Consider the following 11,923-nt stretch of genomic DNA (forward strand, 5'->3'; position numbering starts at 1 on the left):
TAATTTCGTATTCTAGCTCATTTGTTCTTTATTTCACTAAACAAACAACCCCCCCCCCAATCGTTACTATTACTGCAAGTATATTATGATCATTTGGTTTATCATTGCTCGTTGAGAAACGACCTAGGATCACTTCCTAGTTACTGCATTTTCATGTTTATTTGATTCGGGTACGGCCTCGATCACTCTATTTTCATCTCCCACTCCAAGTAGGCCTCCGGATCATTCTTTCCTTTAAAGGGAGGAATGCTGAGTTTAATACCATCAATTCGGTTTGGTCTAGGAACACCATCGTTCCCTCTTCTCCTCCTTTCTTCTTCATTATGATCTCTATTCTCCATTTGATCCAACCTCTCATGGAGCGCATCATCTCATTGTTTCATTAACCTCTCCAAATGATGCATCAAAGCTTGCATTTGGAATTGCGAAAGCCCCACTCCATCATTAGGATTAGTACCTGCCATCTCAAACAAACAAATCAAACGTAACAAGACAGTTATAGTTGTTGTTTGAATACCTCACCCACTCAAGTGTATCACACAATTATGGCTTTTCTCTAATGAAAACACTCTTTCCTTTTACCACTCTAATTCCCCTTGAGTTCTTAGGTAATTCAAGAGATTATGGCCACAGCAAAGAACAATTCACCAATATGTGTAAGGTAAGGCTAGAAAGACAAGGAAAAGGTTAACCAAGAAAAAGGCTAACAATGTTTTTAGGCACAATTGAAGGAAATATAATTCAGAATTTAGGAATTCAAGAAACAATCCTTCATACAACCAATATATTACCTTAAAGAGATTTTTTTTTAAAAGTTCTTCAAGCATGAACCATTCAGCCCAATTTTTTTTTTTTTTGCTTATACGAATTTCTGTTTTATATATATATATATATAACAAAGAGATCAAAAGGCTTAACTTTTGCAATGGTTTAGCCTAAAAGAAAAAAAGAACATGAACAAGAAGGTAATATAAATGGCAAAGAAAAAATAAAGAAGGATGTTACCCAATATTTCTAGCAAAGGAAGTGATGATCCTTGAACCAGAGCTCTGATAACCAAATGATATGAATCGTCATTGCACAAAGGCTAACTTAGGATCGTATAGGATTAAACCTTGATGGGAAATTGGCAAGATTCAAGGGTTGGGCGGTGGCTAGTTTCCTGGGTCTTTATAAGGTGAATGTTGGCATAAAATGGATGAATGGGATGGTAAAAACGTAGGTTAAGTGGTGGCTAAATAGAAATATAGAAATGGTTATAACTCAAGCTACAAGGCTCCAAATGAGGTGATTCCAAAACGAGGTGAAAGGTCTCATTTTGAGTTTCAATTTAGGCTCAAGAATCACTTAATTTGAACGAGTAAAACGAGAGTTATGGTCACGAGATAATTCTGGGCAGAATTGGATTTTCTGGAAATTGTGGTTTGAAGGAACAAGGTTGAAGATGAAATGGTGGAAGGAAAGAATCACTCTTTCCAGCGAGGGCAACACACAAAGGATGTGAAAGACCTTTGATATAGCCAGGGTGTTCTTGAATCACTCAAGAACTTAGGAGAATCACTCTCACTAAGATAAAAGAGATAAACTCTAATTTTTCTAAATAAAACTCAACTTGTGTTTATTGATAAAATGGTTCAGCTTATATAGAAGCTTTACATCAAATTTTAGTAATGATCCACTAACCTAGAATTAAAAGAACTTAATGCCATTAACCTAGTGAACTAAAAGAACTTAATGGCTGAGTGTAACTGAAATTGTGGCAACCAAAAGTCACCCCCAACAGCCATCAAGTCAGCCACCATTTGGTCTACCAAAAGGTTGATGCCTAGGTTGCCAATTGGGCCCTTATTACAACTTAAACTAAACCTAACTAAAGCCCTTTTAGTTGATTAACCCAAAACATATTTTTGGTCAGCCAACTTTACAAGGATTGGGCCATTATTTAGACAAACTAAACACCCTAAAATTGAGACAAAGTAGTGCCATTTAGTCCTCCTCCATTTGGGCCATGATACAACTCACAACCTTGGACTTTTCTCCTTGAAACTTGGACTTGTATTCAAATAGTATGGACAGCACTTGTTGAAGAGCTTCCTTGGCTTTCCTTGCTCTAGACCTTGTCATAGGTCCTCCAAGTCCTTCAAGTGGATCCTTGCCCTTGCTCTTGGTCATGTCTTCATCACAAAAGGAGTAGTTCCATTTTTTTCCTATACTCTTCAACACTTATACTCCCTTGTTTAAGCCTTTGGAGCTTGTCCATAGGCTCCATTCCATAGTAGGAGGGGATGTGCCTCTTCCTAAGGGCCCTTTTCAAATCATTCCAATACTCTACTGGAGGATCCCCATGAATCCTTCTTTCCCTAACAAGGGAAGTCCACCAATAGAGTGCATACACTTGGAAGCTAAGGGTAGCCAAAGGAACCTTCCTTTCCTCACTTGTATGATGGTAAGCAAAGAGTTGCTCAACCTTCATTTCTCAATCTAAATAAGCCTCTACATTGTCCTTCCCATGGAAGTATGGGAGGTTAATGTTAGCCTCTTCAGGTTTTCTTTCCTTTTCTCTCCTATGGGAGTGAGGTCTAGGATGTGACCTATGTCTTCCTCTATAATAGTCACTAAGTTCTTCACTTAGGGTCTTGCAAAAGTCATGACTACTATACGAGGCATGTTTTTCTTTTTCCATTTCTTTCATTATTTTTCTTCTTTCTTCCTCTCTTATTTTTTGTCTTTCATCTTGACTTATTTCTTCCACTCTTTTTTTTCCTTTTTCTTTTCTCTCTTGATCTTCTTTCCACAACTTAAGGGATCTCAACTCATCTAATATCTTATACAAGGGATCCTTAGGAGTAGAACCCTCACCATTAACACTAGATGAAGAATAAAGACTGATGTTGGTTCCTAAGTTGTGGTTCTTTCTTGTTGGGGGTTTGAAAAAAAAAGGTAAAAGAAACTATGGTTGAAACTAGCCAAAATAAACACTAAAAGAGGTGTGAAAGATAAGGTAAAAACTATTTGGTAAAAGGCAAGCTATCTAGGCGGTTTGACAATGGAAGGCAAAGGAAATAAGCTATGAAAGTAAGCAAGAAATTAAAGTGTAAGAAATGAAAACTAGGAGAATCCTAAGAGTGTTTGGATGACCACATTTAAGGTTCCCAACAAAACACTCACTATCCTAAGGAAAAATTGCCTAAAATTATTACACATAAATAGAAGTTTGGAAACCTATTGGAGGCTCACAACACACTTCCAATGAAAGGCCTTTTTTTACAAAAACTTGAAAGCAATGAAGGTAAGTAAATTGCCAATTACAAAATTACAAAACGGTCCTCAATTTTGGTGGTTGTTCTCCCTTTGGTGATTCACTCAATTTGGAATGCTTCTTAGTCCAATAGCTCTTAAGGTGGTTGGCCCCTTTCTTCTTGACTCAGATTCTTCAAGGGATGGCACCAATCCTCCTTTCCAATTCCCTATATAGCAACTCACAAACAAGGAAACAAAGAGACAAGCAATAAACAAAGACCAAAAAAAATGAAATGAAAGCTAAACCAATATAGTTTTAACAAGACAAATTTTCTTGGATTATTCAACAATTAAAGCAATGAAAAACACATAAAAGCAAGCTAGGACTCAAAGAGAAACCTAGAATGGATCTAGAATAGAGTAAAAAAACAAAAAAAAAAAAAAGACTCAAGAAACCTATATTTTTGGCACTTGTTTTCACACTAATTTCCAATTGAAATTTCAGAACTAAGATTGTTATAACATATGCACCAATTATAGAACAAATTTCCAGCCAAAACAACAAGCACACTTCCTATTCATTTTTTTTCCTCGACACTAATTTTCCTACCAACTTGTCTGATTTTTCGTATCTTTTCCTTTTATCCAAATCACTTGGTTCTTTTTTTGTAATTTTTTTCCAGATGTCTAGAAAATTCAGTAAACATTTCAGCTCAAAATTCGCAATGGCCAATTCCCAGTAATTTTTACAAGTACGTATGTTCAAGCTGACAGCACCAGCAATTTCAACCTAGAAATTAAGAGTAGTGTTTATGTTGCTTGAGGATTGGATAATTACAATTTGTGTTTGCTTATGCTCAAATTTCTTGAATAACACAATTAAAGAGAGATTAATACTTATTTTGATTCACAAATCAATCCACAACTCAGCACCACAACTCAATTTCTTCATATGCATCATATAGGAAACTTAGAAAACAAAACAAAGTTCAACAACAAGACTACTTCTAGGAATTGATTTAGAACATGTTATGAACTAAATGACATGCATGAATTAGACTCAAAATTCAAAAGATAGGCTAAGAATGATAAGAATACATGAACAAATGTATCTAGAATTCAATCAACAAAATCAAAATTGAACACAAACTTAGAACATAATGTGACAATTATTATGACTAAACATGACTCTAAGACAACATGGAATAAGTGATTTACACTTAGATTTTTGTGTTTTATTTTATAATCAATATTTTGGAAGAAAATTTAGATCTAAAGTTTCAGAACAAGTAGATTATGACTGAAAAATGATAGAACCTAAAATCAACACAAAAACATGATTCAAGAGTAGATCTATAAAATTTGAACCATAGAAATGCAAGAACAAGTGTAGATCTAAGATTTAATCGGTTTATTTTTTTGAATCTACTCAAAACAGCACCAAACCACAAGACAATGGAGGATATACATGGAGAATAAGATGACGAACAAGGAATTAAAGTGAATTGACCAAACAAAAAGATAGAGGAAGAAAAAGAACATCACCTAGACGAAGATGCTCTTGATACCACATGTCATAGCTCCATGTAGAGCTTGTAAGCCTTGGATCTTCTTCTCCATGTAGATGCTCTTGATACCAATCCTCTTGCTGCCTCTTGCTCATGGCTTTGGTGACTGGTCCCTTCCTAGGGAGGATTGCATCATAGGGGAATGAAATTTGGAGAGAGAGAAAATGGAGAATGATGTCTGAACTTTGAAGTCTAATTTCTCAAATGATTAAAGTTACAAAATGCACACACAATGTCTCTATTTATAGCCTAAGTGTCAGAAAAAATTGGAGGGAAATTTGAATTTCCATTCAAATTTCACTTGAATTTGAATTTGAGGAGTCATATTGGAGCCAAAATTTCACTAATTATGATTAGTGAATTTTAGCTATGGTTGAGCCCACAAATCCAAGATCAAGTCCAAGATTCTCTACTAAGTGTGCTTAGGTGTCATGAGGCATGTAAAAGATGAAGGACATGCACAAAGTTTGACAATATGATGTGGCAATGGGGTGCAGCATGCAAATGCTCACCTCCCCCTGATGTTGGTCCGAAATTTAATTGGATTGGGCTTCTCCCAATACAATTAAATTTTTCTCCCAACACACATCAAACAGTACACTTAATGCATGTGAAATTACAAAATTATCCCGAATACAAAAACTAGTCTAGGTGCCCTAAAATACAAGGGCTGAAAAATCCTACATTACTAGGGTACCCTCCCTACACTATGGAGCCCAAATACAAGGCCGAAAAATAATGAAACCCTAATCTAATATGTACAAAGATAAGTAGGCTCATACTTATCTCATGGGCCCAAAATGATGTAGCTCCATGTGGAGCTTGTAGGCCTTGGATCTTCCTCATCATTGGAGTCCTTTGCTTCTTGAAGATTAATGGTAGCGGAATGGAGAAGGAAGAAAGATGATTGGAGACACCACTTCAAGGAAAAGATGAGTCAAGAACAAGTTCACCACCATAGGAAGCCATGGATAAGAGCTTAAAGGTAGGAGAAGATGAATGGAGGGAGAAGGAGAGAAGGAGCACGAAATTTTATGCCTCAAATGAGGTCTGAACTTTGAAGTGTAATTCTCAAATGATCAAAGTTGAAAAAATGCACACACAAGGCCTCTATTTGTAGCCTAAGTGTCACACGAAATTGGAGGGAAATTTGAATTTCTATTCAAATTTCACTTGAATTTGAATTTGAATTTGTGGAGCCAAATTTGAAACCAAAATTTCACTAATTATGATTAGTGAATTTAGCTACGGTTCAGCACACTAATCCAAGATCAAGTCCAAGATTCTCCACTAAGTGTGCTTAGGTGTCATGAGGCATGTAAAGCATGAAGGACATACACAAAGTGTGACTATATGATGAGGCAATGGGGTGTAGCAAGCAAATGCTCACCTCCCCCTTAAGATGTCCAAAATTTAATTAAATTTATCTCCCAACACAATCATCAAATAGTGCACTTAATGCATGTGAAATTACAAAACCATCCCTAATAAAAAAACTAATCTAGGTGCCCAAAAATATAGAGGCTGAAAATTCCTACATTACTAGGGTACCCTCCCTACACTATGGAGCCCTATATACAAGGTCCAAAAATAATGAAACATTAATCTAATATGTACAAAGATAAGTTGACTCATACATAGCCCATGGGCTCAAAATCTACCCTAGGACCTTCTCTTGCATCTCTAGCCCAATCTTCTTGGAGTTTTCTATCCAATGCCCTTGGGGGATAGGATTCAATCATTCCCTCCCCCTTGAAAAGGAGTTGACCTCAAATCTAGAGGTTCTTAAAGTTTTGGGCTTCTTCCCTCAACACCTGTAAAAAGAATAAAAACATATATATTAGTGATGTTTGGTATGTTGGAGTAGGTTAAGGTCTGAAAATCCCTTTCCTAGGCATCTTCCCCTGAGGGAACATGGTTCCTCACCAACTTAATGAGTGGTGTGGAAGCAATGTTTTCCAAGGTTATTTTGATGATGCCAAAGAATCAAGAGTTAAGCAAAGTTTCAAGCAAAGATTCAAGAATCAAGTTTCAAGTTTCAAGAATCAAGAATAATCAAGATCAAGATTCAAGACTCAAGATTCAAGAATCAAGAGAAGACTCAATCAAGATAAGTACTAAAAAAATTTCAAAACATTGAGTAGCACATGAAGTTTTCACAAAATCTTTTACCAAAGAGTTTTACTCTCTGGTAATCGATTACCATAAGGTATTAATCGATTACCAGTAGCCAACATTGTTTTTCAAACTGATTTACAAAGCTGTAATTGATTACCATAATCATGTAATCGATTACCAGTGTTTTAAAACGTTAAGATTTTCAAAATTCAAAATGAAGAGTCACATATGTTGATGTGTAATGGATTACACCTTAATGGTAATCTATTACCAGTGACTGTTTTCGAAAAATTCATTTCCAAAAGTCACAATTCTTCAAGTGACTTATTTCTGAAGATTCTTTCAAAAGTCACAACTTTTCTAAGTGACTAGTTTTAAAAGAAATTGCCAAGAGTCATAAACTTTGACTTGAGTCATCAAGAGATTATAAATATGTGACCATGGCATGAATTTAAAGATGATCAATCATCTTTTTCAGTATTTCTATCTTTCAATCTATCTTTCAACATCTTCTTTCATTTCTTTCTACATAATTTTTCTAATTCTTTTTCTCTTCATCTTTCTAAAAGTTTATGTTCAAAAATTTCTCTTCCAAGAAAAGTTCTTTGTTCAAAAACTTGTGCTATTCATCTTTTTTATTCTCTTCTCCCTTTGCCAAAAAGAATTCGCCAAGGACTAACCGCTTGAATTCTTTTTGTGTCTCTCTTCTCCCTTTTCTAAAAGAACAAAGGACTAACCGCCTAAATTCTTTTGTGTCTCCCTTCTCCCTTGTCAAAGAATTCAAAACGACACAGTGTGAGAATTCTTTTGATTCTTCCCTTTCCCATAAATAAAATATTTCAAAGGACTAACCGCCTGAGAATTCTTTTGTTTCCCCCTTCACAAAGTTTCGAAGGACTAACCGCCTAAGAACTTTGTCTTAACACATTGGAGGGTACATCCTTTGTGGTACAAGTAGAGGGTACATCTACTTGGTTTGTTATGATTGAGAACAAGAGAGGGTACATCTCTTGTGGATCAGTTCTAGTGGAGGGTACATCCACTAGGTTGTTCAAAGAGAACAGAACAAGGGAGGGTACATCCCTTATGGATCTTTGCTTGTAAAGGCTTTTACAAGGTTGAAAAGAAATCTCAAGGATCGCAGGTCGCTTGGGAACTGGATGTAGGCACGGGTTGTTGTCGAACCAATATAAAACTCTTGTGTTTGTCTTCTTCTTCCCTACACTCTTTATTTTCCGTTGTGCACTTTAATTATCGCTTTTACTTTTGGTTAAGTTTTTATTTCTATTCTTTACTTTCTTAACAACATAGTAAAAGCCTAATAAGGGTAGTTTTTTAATTAGTAAAGTTTCAGTAATAATTAATTCAACCCCCCTCCCTTCTTAATTATTTCGAGGCCACTTGATCCAACAAGTGGTGCTACAAGTATAGAAAAATATGGGATAAACCTTTTGTAAAATTTTGTTAAGTCATGGAAGCTCCAAATTTTCCTTATACTTGGTGCAATGGGCCACTCAGGAATGACCTTTATTCTCTTAGGGTCCATGAGAACCATTTGATCTTTATTTAAAAAATTAAGAAAATTAATGCAATAAAACATACATTTTTCTGTATTTTCATGTTGATTATTCCTACCAAAAAGTACGACAAACCTAAGGTGTCCCATAAGACCACCTAAGTTTTTATTGAAACTAAAAATAAGAACAAACCTACCTAATGAGTTCATATGTATGTAAATCATGAAGATGTTGGATGCATGGGTGATTTTACAAAAGAGGGTTACACCACTTAACACATTCATCAAACCACCTATCATAGGGATTTGGTGCCTCATAATACCTATTTTGGGCACCAAAAAAGCACAAGAACTTAAGCTCTTACGAACCAAACCCTCATCCAACAACTCCTTTACTTTAGGAATAACCTCAAGCTTAAGAGGTATGGCAGTGCTAAGGGATGTTTCCTTTGATAATAGAAGGTAAGAAGGATATTTTAAGGAGTGCTCTTTTGATATCACCTTTTGATGCAAAATGGTTTTCCTTCTTAACAATCTTCTTGGAGGAATCTTTTTACTCTTTTTCCTTCCCCTTGGCCTTTGAAGACAAGGCCTTACTATCCTTCTTTTTCTTTTGTTTTTCTCATTTTTCTTACTCATCCCTCTTATCTTTCATAGTTAGTTGATCTTTGGCCACCCGTGAAGGTGTTTGAGGATGCAACACAAACTTTTTTCCAAGGTGGGTGAGGGTTATCTCATTAGTTAGGTCATTATAGATGATTTTCCTATCATATTGTCATGGCCTACCTAAGAGAAGGTGTCCTTCCTCCATAAGAACTACATCACAAATCGCTTCATCCTTATATGTTCCAATGGAGAAGGGTTCTTTCACTTGTTGATTGACTATCATCTCCCCTTGCTCATTGAGCCATTGAAGTTTGTAAGGCTTTGGATGGGGAGTGATAGCAAGGCTTAACTTAAAGACTAATCTTGTGCTGCAACAATTGCAACATGAACCACTATCTACAATGAGAGAGCATATGTTATCAAAAATTTTACACCTTCTATGAAAAATATTCTCTCTTTGAGATTAGGTCAAGTCTAAAGATTGGCCTCCTAGAAGCCTTCTGACCATTAAAAGGTCCCCTTCTTCTTGGGGATAGATTTCTTCACTAGATTCTTCCCCTTTTGCTTCTTCACTTTCACTAGAGGAAGGTGAAGTAGTAACCTCATCTTGGCTACTATAAATGTCTTGGCCTCTCATAATCTTGGTTTTCTTGGTGGGCATTGAGAAGTAATGTGTCCTCTTCCAAGACATTTAAAGCACTTTATAGAGCTAGTTTTCTCTTGCACACTAGCCTTAGGGGGTTACTTTTCTATTGTCTTCCCCTTATCATCTTTGGGCTTAGAAAGTGCAGCCCCTAAGATGCCTTGACCTTGGTCTTTCTTTGGATAAGAGGGAGAGTCATAAGATTTTGAAGTAAGCTTCCTTTTAAGTTATTTTTCTACCCTTATGTAAAGTTGGACTAGTTCATCTAGGTCCCTATATGGAAGGAACTCAACCTTGTCCCTCACCTCCATATTAAGCCCACTAAGGAACCTAGTAATACTTGTCTTTTCCTCCTCCCTAAGCCCAGTTCTCAAAAGGAGTAGTTCCATTTGTTTCCTACACTCTTCAACACTCATACTCCCTTGTCTAAGCCTTTGGAGCTTGTCCATAAGCTCCCTTTCATAGTAGGAGGGGATGTGTCTCTTCCTAAGGGCACTTTTCAAGTCATTCCAATACTCTATAAGAGGATCCCCATGAATCCTTCTTTCCCTAACAAGGGAAGTCCACCAATAGAGTGCATACCCTTGGAAGCTAAGGATAGCCAAAGGAACCTTCCTTTCCTCACTTGTATGATGGCAAGCAAAGAGTTGCTCAACCTTCGTTTCTCAATCAAAATATGCCTCTACATTGTCCTTCCCATGGAAGTATGGGAGGTTAATGTTAGCCTCTTAAGGTTTTGTTTCCTTTTCTCTCCTATGGGAGTGAGGTCTAGGATATGACCTTTGCCTTCCTCTATAATAGTCACTAAGTTCTTCACTTAGGCTCTTGCAAGAGTCATGACTACTATAGGAGGCATGTTTTTCTTTTTCCATTTCTTTCATTATTTTTCTTCTTTCCTCCTCTCTTATTTTCTCTCTTTCATCTTGACTTATTTCTTCCACTCTTTTTTTTCCTTTTTGTTTTCTCTCTTGTTTTTCTTTCCACAATTTAAGGGATCTCAACTCATCTAATATCCTATACAAGGTGTCCTTAGGAATAGAACCCTCACCATTAACACTAAATGAAGAATAAACACTCATGTTGGTTCCTAAGTTGTGGTTCTTTCTTGTTGGGGGTTTGAAAACAAAAGGTAAAAGAAACTATGGTTGAAACTAGCCAAAATAAACACTAAAAGAGGTGTGAAAGATTAGGTAAAGGAAATTTAAAGCAAGCTAGACAATTTCCTATGTGAAGGCTTGGATGACCCTTTGGAGGTCCCAACTAGCTCTTCACTTAGTCTACACAGTTTACACTAAGTTATTACACACAAATAGAGGTTTTGGTGGCCTCTTGGAGACTCCCCATACATCCCTGAAGAATGTCCAAATACAAGGAACTGCAATAGAAAAAAAAATCAGCACTCAATTGTTCTATTACAACAAATTTAACAAGGCAATTAAGGTCTTCAAATTTGTCTACAATGCTTGTCTGTTTTCTCAAGTGTTTCACTCCAAATTTGGTGAGGCTTTGGTTTCTTCAAATCCAATGGTGCTCCTAGGATGGTTAACCTCCAAGACTCAAAAATATTCCTTCAAGCAACACACAAATTTTCTCTTCCAATCCTTGTTGTAGGCAACACTTAAACACACACAAAAAGAAAGACAAGCAAGAAACCAAAAGATGAAATGAAAGCTAAAGCAAAAGGAAATTTAACGTGACATTAATTCAATGAGATTCAAGAAAAAATAAAGCAAAAGGACAGCACCACAAGCCAAGGTGAAACACAAAGGAAGTCCTAGAATGGCACTAGATTAGATTGACAAATTAAAAACAAAACTCAAAGAAAAATTCTAGTTATGTCAATTTAGCAACACATCTAAAAGATGAACTCCAAGGTGTCAAATAGGCTTGTAATAAAGCTCAAAATAATGAACAATTTTCAAGCTAATTAAGCATACACATTTTTTATTGTTGTTCTGGATGTGTATTTTGATGTTAATCTTCATCACCTTTTCTTGCTCATTTCTTTTTCGTTTTTATTCATTCTTTTTCCATTGTTTTCGTCCAGATGTCTATTTTATTCCGTTAAAATTTCAGCTCAAGAATCAAAGTATTCAAACCATGGTGGAGTTAAGAAGATAGTGTGCCAAAATTGACAGCAACCAGAATTTCAACCTAGAAATCAAGAGTAGTGTTTATGTTGCTTAAGGCATGGATAGTTACAATTTGTGTTTGCTTATGCTCAATTGTCTT

This window comes from Glycine soja, chromosome 11 (assembly GCF_004193775.1).
Source record: "Glycine soja cultivar W05 chromosome 11, ASM419377v2, whole genome shotgun sequence".
Classification (NCBI taxonomy): Eukaryota; Viridiplantae; Streptophyta; class Magnoliopsida; order Fabales; family Fabaceae; genus Glycine; species Glycine soja.